Here is a 27,192-nt window from a genome sequence, read left to right as displayed (position 1 = left end):
TACATTGTTTAAGCCACCCAGATTGAATTTCAGATAAACAACCAATAATATTCTAACGTAAGTACCTCCTATGCAATATTTGGGACATATTTACACTAACTTTTTTTTCTATAGTTTATCTTAAATTCAAATTTAACTGGGCTTCCTGTATTTTTATTTGCTTAATCTGGTAAGCTTACCCCAGGAGAACTTTTAGCTTAGGGTCCCAGCCCCCAGTGCATGGGAATGATGGCATAAAAGTGGCACCAAGAGTCTTGCTGGCTAGGCCTAAAGGAGCATTCTCGCTTCACATGTAAAATTCTGGGTTTATCTGGTCTATTGCGAACATTCAATAAATATTGGAGAAGATGCAAGGATAGAGGAGGGGGATGCAGCAGGCAAGAGGAGAAGAAATGGGGTTAACCTGATTATTCCAGGGGTGGATTGGCACTGGCAAGGCTTATATAAGATAAAAGATGGGTGAGGCATGCTGCTCTAAGGAATGAATGTTCTGAATGCAGTCCTCTTGTGAGTCTCATTGGGCCTCGAGCCAATGGGATAAAAGAGTACAGAGCTCTAACAGCACAAAGGATTCTAGGCTTGGAAATACAGTAGCCTACCATACTTCCCCCTTAGGAGAAACAAGAAGAAATCCAGTAGATGCGTGAGAGACATGGAAATGGATGTGGTTTATATTAAGTGGAGTGAAATAGCATCATTGCATTGGAAAGCCAGCTACCAATTAAAACAGCCAGAAAATTCTTTGCTGTTGAACAAAACTCAAAGAAAGCATACAGTGATCTTTTTTTAACAATGTTGCCTTCTGAGTTTATGACCAAACTCTCCCAATTAGTAATGAGAAATCTTTTGGAAAATGAAAAGAATGTCCTAAGACCAAATTAAAAAGTCAAAATGGTGGTCCTGAAATTGGCAACTTACTGATAACTCTTTTGTATTTTTCTTTGAAAATATACTTTTACTTTTGGGTTTACTCAGCCTTAAATTTTTTAAATGATGTTACAGAACCATGCAAGTATTCCCACAGCAGCAAAGTCTTGTCAGCTAAGAAGTCATAAAGTGTATATGTAATTGTTTTCTGATGATTGGCATAGGAACTAGGAAAACTAATAGAAATAGATGATGACTGACAAATTCTACATATCATGTTGTCAGCTTTGGTTTGTAAAATCACTCAATGTAATGAGCTTCACACATTTCTTAGGCTCAGTGTGTATAGAAAATGGCTTTGCAAACTGATAGTCCAGTAGGTTAGCTCTATATCAGTTGCTCTTTAGAGCAATGCCTGGTGCCAATCAGATGCATCCTAACTTGACATCCAAAGTTCATATTATTTGCTTTAATGAGGCTACTGTGGGTCAGTGGAAGAAGCAGCTAATAATATTTTTTAAATTTTTTAGTGACATGTTAAAACTATTTAGTGACAAAATGGAGATATCTATTTGTAGCAGAGTGAATTGTTACCCTGTAAACTACATCACTGTTTTGCTTCTTTGAGAAAAGGATACAATTTTTATTTTGTTAAGAAATGAGATATAGGGGCCAGCCCCATGGCCTAGTGGTTAAGTTTGGAGCATTCCACTTCAGGGGCCTGAGTTTGATTCCTGGGCGCAGACCTACACAACTCATTGGTGGCCATGCTGAGGTGGCAGCCCACATACAAAAAAAAAAAAAAACAAGAAGATTGGCACAGATGTTAGCTCAGGGCGAATCTTCCTCAAGCGAAAATGAGGAGGATTGGCAACAGATGTTAGCTCAGGTCAAATCTTCCTCAAGCAAAAGAGAGGAGGATTGGTAACAGATGTTAGCTCAGGGCAAATCTTACTCAGCAAAAAAAAAAAAAAAAAAAAAGAAGGAAAGAAAAGAAAAGAAATGAGATATAAAACCAAATAACTAAATACTAAGAGTATGAAACGCCACATGGCACAGCTAAATAAGCCATTTATGTTGACCTCAGATATCTAAAGTTTTTGTGGTCTGCTCAAGATTTTCCCTAAGAGTCTCCCCCAATATGAACTAATTGTGTGTTAACGTTCCATTTTAGGTATTATATTCACAGCAAAGTATTATAAGAAAAATCTTACCAAAAGAGAAATAAAAAGAATTATATTATGTGAAAATGTTTATTCACATTAAAGGAAAATATAAATAGAAGATTTTCTTGTTAATAATTTGAACTAAATTTAAAATTTTAAATAATTTCCCCAGATTGCCTAAAATTTAGCTTTTTTAGCAAACATTTTCTTCATCAACTACATAAATTAATGTGCTAAACTGATTAGGGAAGACTGATTAAAGTATTGAAAAGGTTCAGTGACTCTTCTTGGAAACATTGTTTCATTTCAATTAAAAAAGTATTTATGGGTCCAATTAGATTATTGACCTCAGGAGAACAATGACAACTTGGACATCTAGACCACATAGAAACTTAGATTTGCAAATCTTGAATCAAGTCTTGTCTTTGCATTGAAAGCATCTTCAAAGGACTTTTACTGGGCAACAATGTTGGTGATTAAATCAACTATGTAACTATCAAGTATGTTATTAAGAATATTTGAATTAGTGAAATCACTTATTTTAAAGTGCACAATTAGTACTTTAATAATTCAGATTATTTTTTTCTTTCCAATCAATCTAATATCCTGAGGTTTGTGACAGTTTCTCCTCAATCTTTTCATGAAGTAAACCAGGATCACTCAGGTCTTCTTGAAGGTAGCTGAAATCAGCACCAGCACCAAAGGCAAAATGTGATCCTCTAAGCCGGCTCCTTATAAAACAGAGGAAATTCTGTCCCTGCATAGATAAGCTGGACTTTAGATAATCTCTGACAGGCAATTTTTAATTGATGGTGCAGAGTTGTAATTATGGTAAGTCGATTTGCCTTTTAAAGTATTAAAACTCATGATATTGATAAATAATGATCTGTGTCATATATGGTCATATTTATGATGAAACTTATCCGTTCAAGTGACTAGATAAAGCAAAATGTCAATCTTGTGTCACTTTTCAAATGGTTTGTGACATCACATAGTTGGAACCATAATATAGAATCCTATTATATAGAGGTCAATTGTTTAACAATTTAGAATCACTGTTTTTCTTCATTATCTCTATGACCATTCTCCTTCCTTTTGACCTTTTCATTTCTAAAGATATGGCCTCTCATGGTGATGAATGGAAAGAGGTAAAAGTCAAATTAACACATATTCATGGCTATTCTGGAAAAAGTATGGATGGGGACGGGTGTGAAGTGATTGGTTACAATTGACACCAAGTATATGACATTGAACAAAGCAGTCTCTCAATTAAATCCTTAATTGATTAATTAATTAGAGACGATCAATTTTTGACTTCTGGCCATTATCACATCTAATCAGAAGTTGATTGTAACTATAAAACCATATGAAACTACCAACAATTCTAAGTTATACTTAAAAAATTAATGCCCATTCTAAAGACACATGTGCTTTATTATTCCAGTCTCACAAAGCATTTGAAAACCACAGCTGTTGATAATGCTTTGATTTGCCAATTCCTGTAACAGTCCACTTATTTTGCCTTGAATATGGCATTTGTACCACATTAAAGTTTGGCAAGCTTACTCTTTGTTAACCACTGGCAAATGTGAACATGCTATAAAATATAAAAATATATTTCAGCCAAAGCCATTATCAGGTATATATTTGTTTGGATTTGACTAAGAACTTCTAATTTGTTCATGCACACTTGGCATCTTTACATTCTGTGTGGTGATTATGCTTTCAATGAATATATTACATGCCTAATAGTTAACTAAAGCTCTAAGCACAGTAGAGGAAGAAAAGGGACTAGAGGAAGAAAGAAGCCCTGTTTTACTTCTATTGGAGTGATAATGAACTTCCACAAACTCTTAGAGGGAACTCTTCCAATGGCCACTCTTCCCCATCCTCCTGCCCAACCTGCCCCCAACTAAAAATATTTTTGACTAGTTTGCACATTCTCTTTTAAATCATCACTTAAGAGAATCTACCCTTGCATTTATATGGCTACAAGCCTCATGATAGAATAAAACTATATTATCCCGCTACTTCCCAACACAAAATTCAAGAAAACCATCATCTCTAATATTCCAATGCAATGGATTTCTTCAATCTGGAAATCCACTCTACCCATAAATGCAGAATGGGTGTAGGTAGTATATGGTATTGAGATTATTGTTCTGTTTTGTTCGTCCACTCATTTAGACAAAGAGCAACATGTGTTACTGGATGGAGTGTGTGAGTTAGTCATACTTCCTCCCCAAGGGGCATCATAAAAAAAATTTTGTTAAATCTCCATTTATTGACTAGCTTTCCCATTTAGCCACCCAAAACCTTTCAAATATGGCATCTCATATTTATCTCATGACATGTTGTACAATAGAAAAGGTAGAAATTATGTAATGATTATTTTTGTGGTACAGAATCTAAAGGAAAGGCCAATTTCACAGCAGGACCAGAATTAACATCTATTCATCTTAGCTCTCCATCCATGCCTGTCTTTTATGTCTCACGACAGGAACCACATTCTATCCATACTTTTCAGTGTCCAATAAAAGGACACGTAATGAATAAAGAGCACTGATTCTTTATTCGTTCTGGTACCCACATTCTGGGTTTAAATTGGATTTAGTTCTATCAAGGAAATAAAACAAATCAACTCCCTCAAACAAACCAACACAAAGCAAAGAAACAGTTCTTTTCCCTAACAGTCACTTTATCACTCATTCATTTATTCAGTCATTATTGTGCTTCTGCTAAGTTTAGGTGCTATCTTTGACATTGTTCACTTCAGGGAGTGAGTGAGATAATATGTGAAAGTACTTACCACAGTGCCTGATGTGGGAGGCAATTAATAAAACCAAATTTCCTTCCTTCTCAATTGTTTATCCTTGAACTAATCAATCAATCAAAACCAATATGCAATCTAAAGAAAACAATTGGCTTCCGATCCAGTGTCATTATCCCTTTGTATTCTCCCTCTATGTAGTTACATACTGTGACATTGAGGCATGAGCTATGGAGCCAGGGAGAATAAGCCACACTCAGGCAGGATCATGGCTTGTGATTCTTGGCTTGCCACTTTTTTTATGTAAAAGAGAAGAGCAAAAAGTCCATCAAGTGTCCTGGTATTGATAGGCTGTTTGTATACACACACACACACACACACACACACACTTTTGGGAGGTTGTGTTGTTAATCTAGGCAAATAGTTTGGGAGTTGAAAATAAACATTTACTATCTTCTCTGGTTGTTTGACTGAATTTAACTTTTACTTACAAGCAGTTTATATAAATAGACACAAGTCTTAAAGCCAACACTTTCTGCCCCATCTTGGGTCCTATTTTCCATTTGCTTTTTTTTTTCTGCTTGGCTCCAAGACTAAGTCATATATGCAGGGGAAACCAATATGAGGCATTATTAATTTTTACCTTTCAGTAGTTTTCATGATCTATACTAACTGCCACCACCAAGTTGATCATCTGGCAATCCATACTAATCACTGAGACATCCACAGAGAACAGATCTTGTACAAACACAGACATAATAGTTGCAGGTTCAAAATACTTAAAGAACTCATCTATGACCTCTGCTGGTCATGTTTTTAAAATACAACAGCTACCATTCTTTCAGAAGTGTTTTCATATTTTCATTCATTCATTTAACAAATTTTTTTAGGACCTACTATGTGCCATGCACTGTTTAAGGGATGACAGTAAACAAAACAGACAAAAACCTTCTCTCTTAAAATTCAGCTAGGAAGACCTTTAAACTACAAGCATGATAAATAAGTTAATTATAGAGACTTTAGGAGGTATTGAGTGCCTTTAATAAGAGGAAAAGCAGATCAAGGCAAAGGGAATCAAAAGTACCAAGGAGGGAGAGCCAGAGAAGGAGGCTGAAGAATTGATGTGGTTGCTTGGGATAAGTGTCAGTGAGAGTAGGTTTAAGCAAAGACTTGAAGATGGTGAGAACCTCAGCAACTTAGGACATAACACAAAGGTTCTCAAATTAATTAAATTAGACATCATCCTGGAAGCAGCGTGCTTTTTCACAGAAAGTTTCCAGAGAAATTGTGAAGTCAGTCATTTGCTTTCAAACCCTGTATTGGTCAGCTTTTGCTGCAGCAACAAACAACTCCAAATTCTCAGCAGCTTGAAAAGAAATGTTTATTTCTTGCTCACATTTCATGAGGGCTGCAGGTTAACTGTGGGTCAGCTGTGGCTCTGACGGGTTCAGCTCAGCTGACTTTAGCTCAGCTCCGTGTTGTCTCATTCCAAGAGCCAGGGTTGAAGGAACAGTCACTCTCTAAGGCATTTGTTCTCACAGAGAACGTCGGGACTGAAGTGCACTCAATCAAACCACAAAATTTAAGGCTTCTGCTCACATGTGGCACATATCAAGTCCATTCACATTCCATTGACCAAAGAAAGTCAAATTGGACAAACCCAGAGTCAGTGGGGGCAGGGAAATACATATATCTGGCCCATACACAGAAGTATGGCAAGGGCAAGGAGGGTATTAATAATTGTGAACAAATAATACAATGTAACTGTAGTAAGTTGCTCAACCTTTCTGAATCCTGCTTTGTCCATTTGTGAAACAGAAATAAGAACAGACTACCTATGAAGAATATGTGAGGTCACGTTTCTAAATGCATTTAGCACAATAACTGGTTTGTAATAAGGGATCAATAAATGTTAGCATTCTTTTTTGCCTTCTTCCAAAAATAGCATCACTCTGGACCAATTCCTTTGGAGACTTAAGAGCCTATGGGGACGTGTTGGAAAATTGAAAACCCCAAGATTCAAGACATATGGATCCAGTTCTTTCTCTAAATCCTGGATAAATTACTAATCTATAAAATGAGGCAGCTATCTAAGTGATCTTTAAGGTTCCTTTCAGTGCTAAAGATCCTCAACTTGAGATGAAACATTTACAGTAGGTTCTTGCTTTTTTCCTAGAGCCAATGTTTAGTTTTAACACCAGGTGGCGTTAGACGACCATTTAAAGGAAAAGGACAAAGGCCTTTTTGTGGTGAAGACGAGTTCTAGATTATTTTTTTCTCCTTATAGATTGTTATAAAGAACTTTTGCATCTGATAGTTCCTTAGAAAGTACCAGTTTGAGGGAATGCATCCAAAAACATAAAATGAGTACTCTAGTCTTAGGATCTCACGCATGGAAAGGGGACCCTAGGAGCCTAGGTGACTGCCCCAGACAATTTCTAGGGTTTGAATTTGGAATCTGGGAGCTTCTCTCTTTTTGAGCAGAAGTATGAGATAATAGGATAATAGATAATAACTATGTGATGGGAACAAGGAATGTCTGGCAAGGGGTAGAATTATGTAGGAGACTCAGAACAGACCAGAATCCACATACAAGAGTCTGAAATAGAGTACTGGGAGCGAGCATAGATATGGGGAAGATGTTGCAGCAACATAATTTCTACAACTTGGAAGCTATTTAAATAAAGAGGCTTCAGTAGGATAAGTCATTATGAAATATGGCTCCCTGGATAACTAGGAAAATGTTAGGGCCATTGACAGAAAGTGGCAAAATGACTTTGGGGTGGCAGTATTGCTGTGATTCCTGCACTTCTTATAAATTCTGAGAAGAGGTCATGCATGTTTCTTCCCTGTTAGGTACTGAGACCACCCTGAGGTACACAAATGCTAGTCCTAAAAGAGCCAGACTTGCATGCTGTGGAGAGCATTGAAGTACTCTAATATGAAAATCAGCCTGTCCTCAAAAAAAAGTTTTCTTACGCATGATTTTACTGATGGTGCTTAAAAGCCTGAGGCATTTCTCTGTTGCTAATGGGGGGGACATGCATGTGTGCAGGCAGGGAGTATATGGGAAATCTCTGTATCTTTCACTCAATTTCGCTGTGAATCTAAAACTGCTCGTAAAAAAATGAAATCTATTTTGTAAAATTCTGGAGGATTCTGGGAAGATGGTGAAGTAGGGAACACTAAGAATCTGTCTCCCCCACTAGACAATTGCACTGACAGAATCTGTCTGATGTAATTACTTCGGAATTCTGGACATTTATTGAAGGCTTGCAATGTCTGGGGGAAGACTTGGACAGCTAATTTTGGTCAATTTCTGGTCTCAGCACAGTTTAGGAGCTACCCATTTCCCACCCCCAGTCATGAGGCGAGCAGCTGTGCACATCTTCCTGGAGCACTCTGCATACAGGAGCCAGGGTAAGCAAAAAGGACCCTGTCCTCCAATATCAGAGGTCTGTCTTCTGATTACTGATGGCTGCTTCTGATCACAGAGGTGCAAAGAGGCAGGCAGCTACCATTGTTGCACCTCCCCCCATTAATGCACAGCCCTCCTCATCTGGCTGAAGTGACATCTAGGAGATTTAAAGACCCAGAATGTTTTTCTTCACCCCTCTCATTTTTCTTTTTCCCTTTTTGGTAGCCAGACATTAAAAAACAACTATATATATGGGGAAAATTAGAAGGTGACTGGGCATGCCCAGGGAAGGGCTCAGAAAAGACCTAAGAAGACCTTAATTTTACACCTCAGCCTAACCCTCAGCTCACAGACAGCCCACACAATCAAAAAAACAAAAAGAATAAACAAACGTGATAACAAAATACAGCAAATCCTGGGAAAGGGGGAGAATCTGATTTCCAGAGTTACCACATTATTATATTCAAACATTCAGTTTTCAACAACAACAACAAATCACAAGGCATACAAAGAAACAGGAAAGTATGGCCCATTCAAGGGGAAAAAAAACAGACCAACAGAAACTGTTCCTGAAAAAGATTTGATAGCAGAAATAGTAGACTAAGACTTCAAAATAGCTGTCTTAAAGATGCTCAAAGAATTAAAGGAAGATGTGGAGAAAGTCAAGAAAACAATGTATGAAAAAATAGAAGTAGCAGTAAAGAGATAGAAAACCTAAAAAGAAACCAAAAAGAAATTCTGGAGCTGAAAAGTACAATAACTAAAATAAAAAATTCACTAGAGGGATTCAAAGACAGATTTGAGCTGGCAGAAGAAAGAATCAGCAAACTTGAAGAAACAACAATAGAAATTATTGAGTCTGAGGGACAGAAAGAAAAGAGATTGAAGAAAAGTGAACAGAGCTAAGGGATCTGTGGGACACCATCAAGCAGGTCAACATACACAAAATACAAAAGGGCAGAGAGAATATTTTAAGAAATAATGGCTGAAAACTTCCCAAACTTGACTAAAGACTGAATACAAACATCTAACAAGCTCAACAAACTCCAAGTAAGACAAACTCAAAGAGACTCACAAAAAGATACATTATAATCAAACTTTCAAAAGCCAAAATCAAAGAGATAATCTTGAAAGCAGCAAGAGAAAAGCAAATAGTCACATACAAGTGATCCTCAATAAGATTATCATCAGATTTTTCATCAGAAACTTTGGAGGTCAGAAGGCAGTGGGCTGATATAGTCAAAGCATTAAAGGAAAATAACCTGCCAACCAAGAATCCTATATCTAGTAAAAAGTGAGGGAAAAATTAAGACAAACAAAAGCTGAGGGAGTTTGTTACCATCAGATCTGCCCTGAAAGAAATGCTCAAGGGAGTCCTGCAGGGTGAAATGAAAGGACACTCAAAGCCACAACAGTAACTCAAAGCTGTATGGAGAAATAAAGATCTCAATAAAGGTAAATATATAGATAATTAAAAAAAACTAGAATTATTGTAACAATGGTTTGTAATTGCACTTTTTGTTTTCTACATGATTTCAGAGACTAATACATTTAAAGGGAAAAAACAATTATTAGTCTAAAATATAGTATTATTGTAACTTTGGTTTGTAACTCCAAATCTTGCTTCCCACGTTATTTAAGATACTAATACATTCAAAAGAACTATGAGTTTATGTTTTTGGGCACACAATGTACAAAGATGTAATTTTATGATATCAACAGCCAAAAGGAGTGCAGACAGACCTGTAAAGGAGCAGAATTTTTATATGCTGTTGAAGTTAGGCTGGTATAAATTCAAATTATACTGCTATAACTTTAGGATGTTAAATGTAATACGCATGGTAATCACAAAAAAAATAGCTATAAATACACACAAAGGAAATGAGAAAGAAATTTTAACATTTCACTACAAAAAAATCAACTAAATACAAATGAAAACAGTAATGCAGGAAACAGGAGATAAAAAAGCTATAAGGCATTTAGAAAACAAATAGCAAAATGATAGAAATAAATCTCTCCTTATCAGTAATCACTTTAAATGTAAATGGATTAAACTCTCCAATAAAAAGAAAGAGATTGGCAGAATGGATGAAAACACATAACCCAGTTATATGTTGTCTACAAGAATCTCACTTTAGATCCAAAGACACAAATAAATCGAAAGCAAAAGAGTGGAAAAAGATATTCCATGCAAATAGCCATCAAAAGAGAGCACAGGTGGATATATTAATATCAGACAAAATAGACTTTAAATCAAAAAAGTTTATACGAATCTAGAAGGACATTATATATTAATAAAAGTTTCAAGACAGCAAGAAGATATAACAATTATAAACATTTGTGCACCTAATGACAGACTGCCAAACGATACAAAGTAAAAACTGACAGAATTGAAGGAAGAAAGACAGCTCTACAATAGTAGTTGGAGACTTCAATATCCATTATCATAATAATGGAAAGAACAACCAGACAGAAGATAAGTAAGGAAATAGATACTTAACACAATAGACCAAGTAGATCTAAAAGACATATACAGAACACTCTAACCAACGACAACAGCATACACATTCTTATCAAGTGCACATGGGATATTTCCCAGGATAGACCATATGTTAGGCCATAAATTAAGTCTCAGTAGATTTTTAAAAGATAGATATCATACAAAGTATCTTGTCCAACCACAATGGGTAGAAGTTAGACATCAATAACAGAAGGAAAACTGGAAAATTCACAAATCTGTGGAAATTAAACAATGCATTTTTAAACAACCAATGGATCAAAGAAGAAATCACAGGGGAAATTAGAAAATACTTAGAGACTAATGAAAGCAAAAATATGACATGCCAAAACTTATGGGACACAGAAAAAGAAGTGCTAATGGGAAAATTTGTAGCTGTAAACATTTATGTTAAAAACAAAAAAGATCTCAAAGAAACAACCTAAATTTATAACTTGAGGAGCTAGAAATTAAAGAACAAACTAAACCCAAAGCTAGCAGAAGGAAGGAAATAATAAAGACTAGAGCAGAGATAAACAAAATAGAGAATAGAAAAACAACAGAGAAAATCAATGAAACCAAAGTGGCTTTCAAAAAGATCAACAAAATTGACAAAACTTTAGCTACGCAGACTAAGAAAAAAAGAGAGAAGAATCAAATCACTAAAATAAAAAATGAAAGTAGGGATGTTACTATTGATTCTACAGAATTAAAAAGGATGTAAGACTACTATGAAGAATTGTATGCCAACATATTGGAGAACCTAGATGAAATGGACAAATTCCTAGAAACACAAAACCTATAAAGACTAAATCACAAAGAAATAGAAAATCTAAATACCTCTAATTAATAGACCTATAACTAGACCTATAACTAAAATAGCGTGAATCAGTAATAAAAAATCTCCTGACAAAGAAAGCCCTGGATCTGATTGCTTCACTGAAGAATTCTAGCAAACATTTAAAGAAGAACTAATATCAATCCTTCTTGGACTTTTCCAAAAAGTGGAAGAGGAGGAACACTTCTTAATTCATTCTATGAGGCCATCCTTACCCTCATATCAAAGCCAGACAAAGATACTAAAAGAAAATAAAACTACAGACCAATATCCTTTATAAACATTGATACAAAAATCCTCAACAAAATGCTAGCAAATCAAATTAAACAACATATTGAAAGGATTATGTGCCATGACCAAGTGGGATTTGTTCCTGGAATGCAAGGATGATTCAACATACAAAAGTCAACCAATGTAATACACTACATTAACAGAATGAAGGGGGGGAAACATGATCATTTCAACTGATGCAGAAAAAGCATTTGACAAAATTTAACACCCTTTCATAGTAAAAACACTCAAAAAATTAGAAGGAATAGAGGAAAATTACATTGACACAATAAAAGCCATATATGAAAACCCCACAGCAAACATCCTACTCAATGGTGAAATACTGAAAGCTTTTCCTCTAATATCAGGAACAAGGCGAGGATGCCCACTTTTACCACTTCTACTCTACATAGTACTGGAAGTTCTAGCCAGAGCAATTAGACAAGAAAAAGAAATAAAATGCATCCAAATTAGAAAAGAAGAAGTGAAATTATCTGTTTGTAGATCACATGATCTTATATGTAGAAAACACTAAAGATCACACACAAACACACACACACATAACCATTAGAACTAATAAATGAATTCAGCAAAGTAGCAGGATACGAAGTCAACTCACAAAAATTATTGCATTTCTTATACGCTAACAATGAATAATCTGAAAAGGAAATTACAAGAACAACTCCATTTACAAATAACATGAAAAAGAATAAAGTACTTAGGAATTAACTTAACCAAGGAGGTGAAAGATTTGTACAATAAAAATTATAAAACACTGCTGAAAGAAATTAAAGACATAAATAAATGGAAACATATCCCATATTCATGGATTGAAAGACCTAACATTGTTAAAATGTCAATACTACCCAAAGTGATCTACAGATTAAATGTAATCACTATCAAAATCCCAGTGACATTTTTGCAGAAATAGAAAAATTCATCCTAAAATTTATACAGGATCACAAGGGACCTTGAATAGCCAAAACAATCTTGAAAAAGAACAAAACTGGAGAACTCACACTTCCTGATTTCAAAGCTTACTACAAGCTACAGAAATCAAAACAGCATGGTACTAGCATAAAGACAGACATATATACCAAGGGAATAGGATAGAGAGCCTAGAAATAAACCCTTGCATACATGGTCAACTGATTTTAGACAAAGGTGCCAAGACTATTCAATAGGGGAAAGGACAGTCTTTTCAACAAATGGTGCTAGGAAAACTGGATATCTACATGCAAAAGAATAAAGTTGGACCCTTACCTAACACTATATATAAAAATTAACTCAAAATGGATCAAAGACCTAAAACAATAAAACTCTTAGGAGAAAACATAAGTCAAAGGCTCTACAACATTAGATTTGGCAATGTTTTCTTGGATGTGACACCGTACTGAACTTCATGAAAATTAAAAAATTTTGTGCATCAAAAGACACTATTAACAGAGTAAAAATATTCTATTATCACACAATGGGAGAAAATATTTGCAAATCTTATATCTGACTAATATCTGGATTAATAACCAGAATATTTAGAGAACTCCTAAAACTTAACAACACAAAAAACAACCTGATCAGAAATAATCAAGTGAAGCCAGCCTGGTGGCATAGCGCTTAAGTTTGCATGCTCTGCTTCAGCGGACTGGGGTTCACGGGTTTGGATCCTGGGCACAAACCTATACACAGCTCATCAAGCCATACTGTGGCTTTATCCCACATACAAAATAGAGGAAGATTGGCATGGATGTTAGCTTAGGGCCAGTCTTCCTCAAGCGAAAAGGGGAGGATTGACAGCAGATCTTAGCGCAGGGCCAATCTTCCTCAACAATAACAACAAAAAAGCGGCAAGTGACTTGAATAGACATTTCTCCAAAGAGGGTATACAAATGGCAAGTAAGCACATGAAAAGATACTCAACAGCACTAGTCATTAGCAAAATGCAAATCAAAATTATAATGAGGTAATACCTCACACCCATTAAGGTAGCTACTATCAAAGAAACAAAGCAACAAGTGTTGGTGAGGATGTCGAGAAATTGGAAACCTTGTGCCTTGTTGGTGGGGATGAAAAATGGTACAGCTACTGTGGAAAACAGTATAGCATTCCCTAAAAAAATTAAAAATAGAATTATCATATGATCCAGGGATTCTACTTGGGGGTACATACCCAAAAGAATTGAAAGCAAGGTCTCAAAGAGATATTTGTGCACCCATGTTCATAGCAGCATTATTCACCATAAAACGTGGAAGCAACCCAAGTGTCCATCAACAAATGAATGGATAAGCCAAGTGTAGTACATATATACATGGGAAATTAGCCTTAAAAATGAAGGAAATTCTACAATACACCACAACATGCATGAACTTTGAGCACATTATGCTAAAATAAGGCAGTTACAAAAAGACAAATACTGTATGATTCCATTATATGAGGTACTTAGAGTAGTCAGATTCATAGAGAGGGAAAGTAGAATGGTGGTTGCCAGGGGCTGGGGGGGAGGGAGGAATGAGCAGTTATTGTTTTAACGGGAATAGAGTTCCAGTTTTACAAGATTAAAAAAGTTATGGTGATGGATGGTGGTAATGGTTGCAGAACATTATGAATGTATTTAATACCACGGGAAAGGTTTATTATATACCTGTTACAAATAAATTTGTATTTTCTTTGCTATGTTGATTTCTTGAGGGTTTGGCTAGCACACCCGTAAAAATGGTTAAAGTGGTAAATTGTATGTTATGTGTATTTTACCACAATAAAAAATAATTTGAAAAAGAATAGAGAGCAGCAAAATAAAAAACGAAAAGAAAAAGGAAAAAATCCTGTGGTATTTCTCTAGCCTCTTGTATGTTAATGTGGCAACATGGTACAATAAAAGGAGAAGTGGCTTTGGAGTCAGACAGGCCTCAGATTAAATCCGAGAACCCAGCTCGACAGTATTATCACCTCACTTCTCCTGCATAAAACTGACCGGAAGACAGCATGTTTGTTTTATTTTCTAAAGTACTCTATTACCTCGAGCAAACTACTTAATCTCTCTGAGTCTCAATCTCATCCATAACATAGGGGAAATAATATCAATCTTATAGATTTGCCATGAAAAATAATGGTAGTGTGGCTACAGAGTAAGTAATCAAAAATGTCAATTCTCTTTTCCTTTAAAGAAATGGCTATTAGGATGCCCTTATGTGAATCTGTCAGGCAAATTTGACATCAACACAGAGACAGATATATTGGCCTTGGTTATCTGTGGCCACTTCATGCAAGAAATTCTGAGCTCTCATGATGCGAGATGTTAAAAAATTAAATCTATTAAGCTGGCCTATAGCCTGAGACTTAGGATATCCACTGATCCCCAATAAATAAAGAGGAAGAAGGAGTTACACATATCTCTTTTCTAATTACTCAATCTCTACTCAACTGAAACCTTGCTTCACAAGAGATTAGCCACAGTCCCTGAGAGCAACCAATATCCTGAATTGCCAACCCCATTTTGCCAGCTCACAGAACCTTTATAAATCTCGGTTGCAGTGAATGTATCTCATTTTACTTATGAAATGACTATTTTGAGAGAATTTTCACAATAGCCATCATTGTTAGTCCTTCTTTCAACTCTCCAAATTGGGGGAAGAAGAAATTAATGTGTGATATTAATATTTCTATTTTGCCTTCAAAGAGAAGATAGTTTGCTCTTTTCAAGGGATACAAGGCAATTTCTGGGATGTAAGGCTAGTAGACAATTTCCAGAGTGGGGTCATTGCTGCTTCCATCTCATTCTGAAGATGGGGAAAAACTACTGGCCAGCAAAGACCAATGGACAAATGCACTACAGCAAACAAGTGTGCGATATCCAGTGAGGGGTACACAGTGTCTCCTGTTTACTTCCTGAGAGGGACACAACTCAGTGAGAGTACTCAAAGTGGTGGTGCTCCACCGGTAGACGAGTCAGGGATGAGAATGCCAGGGAAAGTCATAGAAGCATACGTTCTCTCTGAGGGGCGGAAATGGACAAATTTCTACACTCTCCCATGGCTGCTGCTCATGCAGCTGACAGACAGAAGTACCATTCTAGTTCTGCTCTTGTGGTTGAGAACACTATATCCTGTCTTCCTTTAACCCAAACTACTCTCCCTTTCAAGTTACTTGATAAAGAGGCACAAGGGGGTCTGGGTAGGAACTGTGTTTGGTAACGTAACATCCTTCCTTTCCAGCCCCTTGCTGAAGGACCCTCGGTACATCATCATGTGGCCTCACCATGGCTTGGCCTCTCAAGATGAAGAGGACGGCAAGGACCAAATGAAGGTGTAAGTTTGCTACTTGGTGAAACTATATGGTCACAGTGTGATTAGAGATAATGCAACTTGTTTCCTAAGATTCAGGGCTATGAGACACTAGAACGCATTACAGGGAAGATAATTTAGAATGATCCTCTAAGCAAGCAGGGAGATGATATTCTGGGATGGTTTGTGTTGAATTTAAAGAGAGGCACAGATGTCAGGGAAGAAGACCGAGGGCTGCTTGGGTGGGACCTCATGGGATAGCAAAGGAGAGGAGTGGTCACAGTATTCTGGGGTCTGGCACTCAGCTGTGCAGGTCCAAACAGTGGATTTTGTCTGTACTGCTGCGCAATTAGGTTGCCCAGGATTTTGTCTGTATCTCTGGGCCTATGCTAACCAAACTCTCAAGAGATGGACATATCTACAAAACACAAATTGATTTACTTGTAACAGGTATATAACAAACCTTTCCGTTGACCTTCAAACTTGTTTCCTCAGTCCTACCCATTGTCAAGGTAGCTGGGAGACCAAATTCGTAATCAGAATGTTACTTGTTGAACAAGGATTCAGAACAAAAGAAATGGATACCCTCAGGGATGTTTCATCTGGGTATTGGAAAAGCCTTCTGAGTGGAAGGTACTTTCTAGGTGATCTGAACACTAATAACCCCCAGGGAAAGTGTCTCTCTCCTCTGGAAAGTGTCAGATAATCAGCAACAAATTCTCCCCACCTGGTCTCCCCTTCTCTAAACAAAGACAGATACCTATCTACCACACCTCCACCCATGTTACTCCCATTTTTCTTCAGATAGAGCACCGTACAATTCTCACTGCTTTGTTTTATATTCAGCTATTTCCTTGAACCTCTACCAGGCTCATCTTAACTATTTCCGGTCTTCTCAGCCCCTCATTACCAGCTCTCAGAGAGGGTTACTGATGGTTGGCCTTTCTAATTTTGTGTTAATTTTTGTTACTTCTTCTGATAGAGTGATTTCCAAGGTCTAGGGGCACTTTAATACTTGTGTGACAAGTTCCCCTAGCCTGCTTGGAGGCGGGAGAATGTTTCCAATAGCCTCGTTCAGCACCAATTATTCAGTTCATCTGTGGAATGCATGTGTAATGTGTTTTATTTATTTTACCTCCACATATTCCCACCTTCCTAGAGGAAGAGGTGAATAAACCACCCTGACTTTCCCCCTAAGAAAGTAATTTTTTCACCTTAGATGGGCCATCTGTTTCTCCTAACACAGCTCTGCTTTGACTTGAATTGAATACATCTTGTCCCAGGCATTTTGCCAGCTGTACGCTCCAGGAAATGGAGCAACTAAAAGTGGTTTCCTTGTAATGTCAGGTCTCTTTTTTTTTTGAAATGCAACTTACGGAATTAACCTAAGGGAAATTGTGCATCACTGTTCATAGGAATGGTTCACAGAGTGGCAAGAGTAACAACCAGAGTAAAGACCTAAGCTGTATATGACTTTCCTAAGGATTAACTCCATTGAGCATTGAGTAGATAGAGCAGCGGGACTGACAAATAGAGGGGAAGATTGAGTACTTGCTTTGGGACCCAAAACAAACCCCTAACCTAAGAGTTTTCAACCCTGGAAGCAGATCAAATTCACCTACAGAGTTTTCAGTCTTCATGATTTGGTCCTACTCAACGGGCTGCTTTTGATGCCCAGGCATGTTGAGAACAATTTCTGGGGCAGAAAGAGTTTTGAAATGTACAGTCTCAATCCACAAGATGGTGAACTATGGGAGGTGACAGTAAACTGAGGGTGGTGTGATGCTCAGGTTGTTTTCTGATATGGTTATCCAGACATTCAGGATTGTAGTAAGCGCTAAGTCAGGAAGAGAATAAGGCAGCTTTGGCTGGGAAACTATGGGCCCCTCAGGCCAATGGAGAGGATTTTCTCCTGCTTTAGCTCAGAGATGGAGCATCAGCAAGGGCTACACCACTTGAGGGACTTTAAGAGATAAAGAATAATCAGTAGCTGCTTCTAGGAATCATTGCATAAATATGGGAGCCATTTTATGGAGGTGAGAGACAGAAGAAGAAATGGCAGATATTGTGAGATGGAAGAAAAGCATTCATGGCCTTATTGTGACTTATGTGAGAGAAGACTTTGACACTTTCTGAACGATTCAGAAGGGAGTGGGGCATGGCTGATATTCAGCCAACACACACTGGCATAGTGTTACTGCACAATAAAATATAGAAATACTCCTCTGATGGTTGGTAAATAGCTTAAGTAAGACCATATGTCACCAAATGACATCATCCGATGACTACAGCATAGGCAGTAATGGGACCTGGGACTGGTACATCTGGACATTGGGGCATGAGTTGAGCAGATCAAGGAGGTAGCTGAGGGGAATGCAGTGCCTGACTGCTGCTCAGGAGGGGCCCGGAGTTGGCAGGAGTGGTGGGACAGGCCAGGCTGGTGGCAGTGATGTAGGTGGGGGTGGAAGTAAAAGCCTTCCATGTACAGGCTATGTGAGAAGCACTAGAATTCAGGCCATGAGGGATGGCCCACCCAGTTACTCTCCCACTGCAACAAGTCCCTGGTCCCAGATCTAATGACCATCGATTTAATGGGAGAGCCATTGGGAGAGTTTGGTGCAGTTTCCATGGTAAAACTGTAGCTTAGAGACAGGCAGCATTTAGTTTTGTGTGAACTTATCAAACCTGATACCACACCAGTAATTTCTAAAAATCAGTAATGATTTAGAAATTATTAGAATGATTCGTTGAACATTTTGCCTTGCAAGTTGTATCACAGGATAAGTAGTTTCATGATATATAGTTTAGTTAGAGAACAGAAGGGAAACATTTTAAATTTTTATTTGTATACTGATTTGTAGAAATATATTATATTTATTTCTAAAATTTACATTGCTAGTTGTTAGTGCCATCATCAAGTCAATTCCGACTCCCAGCGACTCTGTGTACAGCTGAGCTGAGCCCTGCCCAGTCTTTTTGTGCCATCCTCTCACCTTCTGGCACTGTATCAGACAATGCTCTGTGACTATTTATGGGATTTTCATGGCCAATTTTTTGGAAGTGGGTGGCCAAGTCCTTCTTCCTAGCCTGTCTTAGTCTGGAAGCTCTGCTGAAACCTGTCCACCATAGGTGACCCTGCTGGTATTAGAAATACTGGTGACATAGCTTTCAGCAACACAGCAACATGCAGCCACCACAGTATGACAAACAACAGATGGGTGGTGTGGTTCCCTGACCAGGGTACGAACCTGGGCTACAGTGGTGATAATGCCGAATCTTAACCACTAGACCACCAGGGCTGGCTTACATTGCTAGATAGGTTGTTAAATATGTTACACATCATCCTTAGATTGAACAAAGTGGAACTGCAGGGACAAGGGACAGTGATTCCGTTGGTGGGGTTTGAAATGGCTTCATTGTACCCCTGTCCCACATCCCAGGTTGGTCTGACTTGGGCAAATATGAGTTTCCTTTGATTTACAAATGAAATGTTATTTACTATCTGTTGCTGAGGAGCGGGCCTACCAAACCTACCAAACCAAGTCAAGTTTTGCCAGTCATGACTGTTCTCATGCTTCCTCAATCTTCAGAAGGACCTGCTCTGCAGCCACAAGGTACAAACTGTGCAAAAGAAATGGCTATGTTAGGCTTTTAGTAACTTTCCCAGGACAGTGATTGCCAGAAGCTCATTCATTCAACAAATAGTTTACTGAGCACAAAAACTGTGGTGGGCACAGTTCTAGGCATTGAGGATACATAACAGAGTAAAACAGATGAAAATCCCTACTCCTGGAGCCAACAACTGATTGCAGGTGGTGGTCATCATTCAAAGGCAAGGGATAGATGCAGCCAAGGAGAAAGTTGTGATCTCATTTCAGCACCCTCTCCCTGCATACTCTGCCCTCCTTGGGTCAGAGCTACTAGAACATTGTGATTAACACCACAGCACTGTGGAGATAATTAAGCAATCATACATGCGGGTGCCAGGAAAGGGTGCCTGCCCCAAATTTACTGCTCCTTAGTCCTGACCTTGTATCTAACAATTCTATCATCTGAGAAGCATTTTCCAAAAAGTATTCTTTGGAATCTAGTCCTTCAAGATGCTTAGTTTAAATTAAAAAAAAAAAATTCAGTGGTCAAACAAGTTTGGCAAATCCTTCAGCTCTTGGAGATTCACAATGAACTGGCATATTCAATATAATCCGTATGACCTCCATCAGTTTAGGATTAAAAACTGGTGCATGTTTCTTTATTTTTCCAGTTACTTGCTCAAGCCTTCATTCCTCCATATTTTACGTAATTCAGTCTCTCTCTCTTAAGGACTCCCCATACCCTAAAATGTCCAGGAACCCTGGGAACTCACTCACTCCAAAGGGAGCAGACTTGTTTCTAATTTATATCTGGAGAGAACTGATCAGTCCATCAACAGGTTCTGGTTTTAATCATTACTTCTACAGTGTCACTGTTGAAAAGTGGTTCCAACAAGCTCCAGTGAGCCTGGTGCTGCTGTAAGAACGCCCTTGCTGCTGCAGAACCCTGTGCAGGCAGCACACAGTTTATTGGATTTACACTCACACAATCAGCCCCTGTTCCCCAAACATGAAAGCTTTGCCAAGGTGGCTGGGTATAATTGGGTTTCTAACCACAGCTACACACTGTATCTAGAACACGCTGTCCCCCACAAACCTCTAGACCCTGGTGTTGAGCCTAAGTCACTTAGTTAGACTCCCTCATTTTTCTTGGGGGAACATTAATGCTTTTTGTTATCAGGGGACCTATATCAGGGCTATCTCTGCCCTTCAGAAAGTTCTAATTAAGTTGAATCTCAACAAAGAAAAGGATAGGGTCTTTATCCCTTTCCCTTGAAGGTTTCTTGGCCCTAGGTAAGTTTAATTTGGCATACTGGGGTGATACTGGCAAGAACAATCTTTGTAAGGCCACTAACGCTCTTTCCCCAGAGACATGTATATCTACTCACTTTATATTGGCATAATTAAGAGTATTCGGGGAACTATCAAAGAGGATCTGGGCTCAATGTCTTGTTGCGTCTTGCAGCTTCTCCAGCTAAATATATATATAAAGTTTCAAATCACTACAAATGTTTCTGGGAAGTTGGAACACTTAAAAATGATTGGTTATAAATAGTTTGGCCCAAGTGGTTTATCAGATTTCTTCCTAATTTATGGGTAGTTAAAATCTGGAAGGATATAGGGCATAGCACTTATAAAGTTTCATGGGATCAAAGGACAGAAAGAGATTCCAGGGTATTAGAGGCAACTAAGCATCTGAAGGGCCCTCTGTCACATGGGGGAAGGGGCAGTGAAAAAGAGATAGAAGGAAGATTTTTCCCTGTCATAATTTCATATATTAAAAGGGGCATGGTCTGATCCAGCAATTCCACTTCTGGGTATTTACCTAAAGAAAATGAAAACACTAACTTGAGAAGAGATATGCACTTCCATGTTTATTACAGCATTATTTTAAAAAGCCAAGATATAGAAACAGCCTAAGTGTCCATCAATGGATGAATGAGTAAGGAAAATGTGGTGTATATATATTCAATGGAATATTATTCAGCCATGAAAAAGAAGGAAATCTTGCCATTTGCAACAACATAGATGGAGCTTGAGGGTGATATGCTAAGTGAAATAAGTCAGAGAAAGACAAATACTGTATTATCTCACTTATATGTGGAATCTAAAAACAAAAAAAATGCAAACAAAAAAATTTTTTAAATGAGCTCATAGATACAGAGAACACACTGGTAGTTGCCAGAGGTGGGATGTGGGGGGTGGGTGAAATGGGTGAAGGGGGGATCAGGAGGTACAAACTTCTAGTTATAAAATAAAACGTCATGGGGCTGTAATGTACAGTATGGTGACTATAGTTATTAATACTGTATTGCATATTTGAAAGTCGCCAGGAGAGTAGATCTTAAGAGAAACACAAGAAAAACATTTCGTAATTATGTATGGTGACGGATGTTAACACCTCCCTGTGGTGACTGTTTCACAATATATACAAACATTTAGTCATTATATTGTACACCTGAAACTAATATAATGTTATATGTCAATTATATGTCAATTTTAAAAGGGGGGATGGGGTAACTACAGAAGTCCCCATCCAATGCATTTTAAGATCTGTTCTGCTTCAGAGAGAATCAAACTCCCAAGAATTCTCTCCTGAATTCCTTCCACTGAACTAAAGCCCTAAAGCCCTCGAGGCCTCTTGACACACCAGTCCTCACCTCTCAGTGAGGCAGGCTCCTATGGAGAAATCTCAGAACCATTTAGGTCAGGGAAGAAAATCTCAGCATCTGCCAACACGGCTTTAGACTCATTCATTTTCTGACACGAAAAAGGTCATAATTTTTATGGAGAGGAGAAATACATTGAACTAGTATGCTATCTCTATGCCCCTTATTCTCACTGGTACTTGGCCTTCTCCATTTTCTCAAATATTTTATATCAAGTAACTTAAAACATAGCATACACTGTTAAAGCTTTCTGATGCTAGGGGATTTTATACTTAAGCCTTACTGGACCAAATCAACACAAGTCATTTGAATACTTGTGGGAAAATACAGTGAAAATTCTGTTAGGTGGTAACAATCTTGGGGACAATTTTTGTTAATTCATCCCCAAAGAATGAGCCCTCTTTGGAATCCTAGTAGTAAAGGCAAAGACAAACTTGCCATTTGATAGAAGACAGTGTCCTAGAAAGGCTTCTTTTTTTTATTTTTGTAGAATTGTTATTATGTTTTAGACTTTAAGTGGACATATTTGACTCCCACTCTAATGCATACCCATATCCTACATAATAAAAATTATGTTTTAATAGGATTATATGGTATGTAAAACATATCATGTGTTTAGAGATGAAATATCCAGGGAAAATATTTCCATTGCTTACTATTTCTTGTCATTTCATGTGTCCTATCTGATATGTATACACATTTGGTTATCTAACACTGTATTGTATTTATTACTTCAACTTGCATATGCTTTTATTTAGATTTCCAAACACATAATTTTTAATGTATTTTATTAGTGAGGGAGCAATAAAGGAACAATTTTGCAGCTAATTTAACACCTATAAACTTTCTTGTTTGTGATTTAAAAGAAATAGCCTCAGCAGACCAGGTCTGTTCATATTTCAAAGAATATTAAATGCAAATACTTCTAAATAGCCCTATATTTAAAATTCTCTTATTTCGTAAAATATTTATGGGTTCATTATTTATACTTGTATAAAAAAATGGTGCCTGATTCTGAACAGATTTATTATGTGAAAGTGTTTATTGTTTTTTAAATAGCTATATCTGAGAAGCCATACAAAGGCTAGATAATTACAAATCAAGAATTACAATTAACCTGAAAAATAAATGTCAAAAAGATATTGACCAACTTATTTGAAAACTTGTGTCCACACAAAACTGCACACAAGTGATTATAGCACCTTTATTCATAATTGCAAAAATTATAAGCAACCAAGATGTCCTTTAACAGGTGAAAGGATAAACACATGTAGTATATATATATATAATGGAATATTACTCAGTGATAAAAATAAACTATCAAGCCATGAAAATATGTGGATGACTCTTAAATGCATATTGCTAGGTGAAAGAAGCCAGGCTGTAAGGGACACATACTATGTGATTCTAATTATACGATAGTCTGGAAAAGGTAAAACTATAGAGATGGTAAAAAGATCAATGGTTCTCAGGAGTCCCGGGAGAAAAGGCTGAATAGGTGAAGAACAGGAGATATTTTAGGGTGGTGAGACTATTCTGTATCACAATGTAATGGGGGTGATACATGACACTATGCGTTTGTCAAAACCCAGAGACCTCTACAGCACAAAGACTGAACCTCTATGCATGCAAATTAAAATAAAAAAATACTTAAGGGGCCAGCCCCATGGCCAAGTGGCTAAAGTTCCACACACTCTACTTTGGCGGCTGGGTTCACAAGTTTGGGTCCTTGGCACAGACCTACTCCACTCATCAGCCATGCTGTGGAGGCATCCCACATAGGAAGTAGGGGAAGATTGGTGCAGATGTTAGCTCAGCGCGAATCTTCCTCACGAAAAAAAAATGTATACTTAAGAGGTTGAGGTGTTGCAGGATGAAATACAGATTGTGACAAAACAATCTAACTGTATTATAAATACATGAAACAACCTCACTCAAGGTGTGGTGGAGGGAAAAGTCCTGACTTAAGTAACTTTGGGAATGGAGTCTATAAAACTGAAAGCAAAAACACTACACATAAGCACTGTACCCTAGCTGACAAAATTACTTAATGTAGGATATGGGTTTACAGTTCTGATACTGCTATACACATATATGGAATTGAACAAGTAAATAAATGGCAGCTTCAGGGGGACAAGCTGCTCACTGTTGGAGTGGGAGGTTACAGATAAGCAAGGGGCAGAGGCTCGAACATATCACGTAGCAATGGATTAAAGTTGGAGACATTAGTACAAACTCATGTTTAGTGTGATATAGATACAAATGGTTACATATAGAAATATTTATAGATATATTTATATATACAGATTAGTATATACTTATGCATTTCCTTGCTCTGTCAGCTGAGAGGGCCTAGAAGCTATGACACATCAGTAGCAATCAGCCCACCTAGTGCCTGGATCTTGGTTTCTAGTTTATTCTCCAGTTAAAGAAACCAGGGCTCCTTGGAGCAATGGTTGATTCTAGGCCTGGGACAGGAAATATACAAGATGAGCCTGGAGCATCTTGTAGTGCCAGACAGTAAGGAAGTGTTGGGAAAAAACTCCAAACACCTGATGAGGGTAGATCAAAACAACACAGGGGACAACTGGAAAAGCTCCCAATGGCCAAAGCTGGAAGAATTTGAGCAAAAAAAAACGTTCTAAGTCATATTGGATTGTAATCCAAAGTATAAAATAAATATCCATGAGTTCATACTGACATGAGTAAATAAATGAGGGAGAATAGGCAAATCTCACAGAATTCCAAAAAATGTACATAGATACTCTGCCCTTAAGGAGGTGGAGCATAACTCCCCACTCCTTAAATGTGGGCTGCACATAGTGACTTCCTTCCAGAGAGTTACAGTAGTGGAAAGGGGGAGAAGAAGAGTAACTTTACAGTGGAGAAACCTGACAAACACTACCTCAGCCAGGTGACGACGGTTAATATTATCAGTGATAAGTCACACTCAGCCTGTACCCGTGATATGATGTGATGAAAATGGTACTTTAACTCTGTAGTCTTCTCAAAAACACATAACTCAAGTTTAATCATAAACATTAGTCAAATCTCAGTTGAGGGACATTCTACAAAATACCTAACCAGTACTCCTCAAAACTTGTCAAGGTCATCAAAAACAGTGAAAGTCTAAGAACTTGTCACAGCCAAGAGAAGCCTAAGGTGACACGACAACTAAACGTAATGTGGTGTTCTGGAGGGGATCCTGGAACAGAAAAAGAACATTAGGAAAAAACTAAGGTAAAATGAATAAAGTATGAACTTTATTTGATAATAATGTATCAATATTGATTTATTAATTGTACCACACTAATGTAAGGTGTTGAATAATAGAGGAAACTGGGTGTAGGGTATATAGGAAGTCTCTGTACTAAGCAATTTTTTCTATAAATCTAAAACTATTCTAAAATAAAAAATTTATTTAAAAGGGATATTGAGAATCATATACTCAGAGAAAGTGGGAAATGAAAGGGACAATAAAAATCATCAATTAAACCCCTTATTTTACAAGGGATAAAACTGAGGAATTATAGTAAGATTTAGCAGTCTAGCCTGGCAAGTAGCCTGAACTTTGGAGAGGGGCTTGAGAAAACAACTGCCGAACTTCGTCCTCGGTGACACTACAGCATCAATCATAGTACACAGTAGATACTCGATAAATAATTATTGAATGGTGATTAATTCCCAAGAACCTACTCTCTACCCATGTATTTCATCCATTCACTCATTTACTCATTAACTCATTCACTCATTTAACAAATATTTACTGAGTGTCTGGCACTACAATTTTACTCCTAGAATTAGAATCATTTAGAAACTCTATCCAGGGGCCAGGCCCGTGGTGTAGTGGTTAAGTTTGACACACTCTGCCTTGGCTGCCCAGGTTTGTGGGTTCAGATCCTGGGCACAGTCCTACACCACTTGTCAGCCATGCTGCGGCAGTGACCCACATACAAAATAGAGGAAGACTGGCACAGATGTTAGCTCAGGGCCAATATTCCTCAAGCAAAAGAAGAGGAGGATTGGCAACATATGTTAGCTCAGGGGGAATCTTCCTCAGCCAAAAAGGAGAGTAAAAATAGATAGATAGATAGATAGATAGATAGATAGATAGATAGATAAAAGAAAAAGAAACTCTATCCAAAGGACTGACATTTTGGCAGTTTTCCATATCTGACTTTGTAGGAGACTCTATTTAGCTAATTTAAATTTACATGCCCAAGGAAGAATTTTTCAAGCCGAGTATTAACAATTAAAATAGATTGAGGAGGCACATTAAGAGAGTGATTGCTCTCCGAGTCACACAGAGTATGTATGGTTCATTTACACTCAAATTATGGGCTACGAACATTTTGAATAGTATTGTTATTTTGGATTCTCCAATCCTTCATTCTACTCCTTTTACTATTTATTCAGGCAATCGGCTAAGAGCACAGTTTTGTCTTGCTTTCCAGTTTCCCCTCTACTACTTACCAGCTGTGTGATCTTGGCCAAGTTGCCTAATCTTTTTGAGCCTCAGTTCCCCCATCTGAAAAATTACCTCATAAAAGAGTGTTGCTTGGATTAAATGAGCCAACATTTCTAAAGTGTTTAGCACACTTGGCAATGTCATTATTATTACTTGTATCATTGCTATTACTGTTATCATTACAAACCAATCAGATGCTTTTTCCTGTGAAACAACCTTGGGAAACTAAGGGCAATACCTCAGGATCTACAAAAGAACACACACAGGCACACTTAATCAATCTCTTGATCTTTCTAGGTTAGGTAAGTGGGTTGTTTCCAATAAACCACAAAATTATTGTTGAGATCTGGGCCGCGATTCTA

General features: G+C 37.5%; 2 protein-coding genes across 6 annotated transcripts in view; one reads left to right on the top strand and one right to left on the bottom strand.

Moving 5' to 3' along the window:
* The window catches only part of SAP30 (Sin3A associated protein 30), a 79,660-nt gene that overhangs the window by 14,936 nt on the left and 37,532 nt on the right, over nt 1-27,192 (bottom strand). The window lies entirely within an intron of this gene.
* Nucleotides 1-27,192, top strand: part of SCRG1 (stimulator of chondrogenesis 1) — a 117,658-nt gene that overhangs the window by 63,849 nt on the left and 26,617 nt on the right. For both annotated transcript variants that reach the window (XM_070505072.1, XM_070505071.1), the window contains one exon: nt 16,035-16,127. The gene's annotated coding sequence lies outside the window, so the exon portion shown is untranslated. The remainder of the gene's footprint in view (nt 1-16,034; nt 16,128-27,192) is intronic.

This window comes from Equus asinus, chromosome 3 (assembly GCF_041296235.1).
Source record: "Equus asinus isolate D_3611 breed Donkey chromosome 3, EquAss-T2T_v2, whole genome shotgun sequence".
Taxonomy (NCBI): Eukaryota; Metazoa; Chordata; class Mammalia; order Perissodactyla; family Equidae; genus Equus; species Equus asinus.
This window is presented reverse-complemented; position numbering and strand designations above follow the sequence as displayed.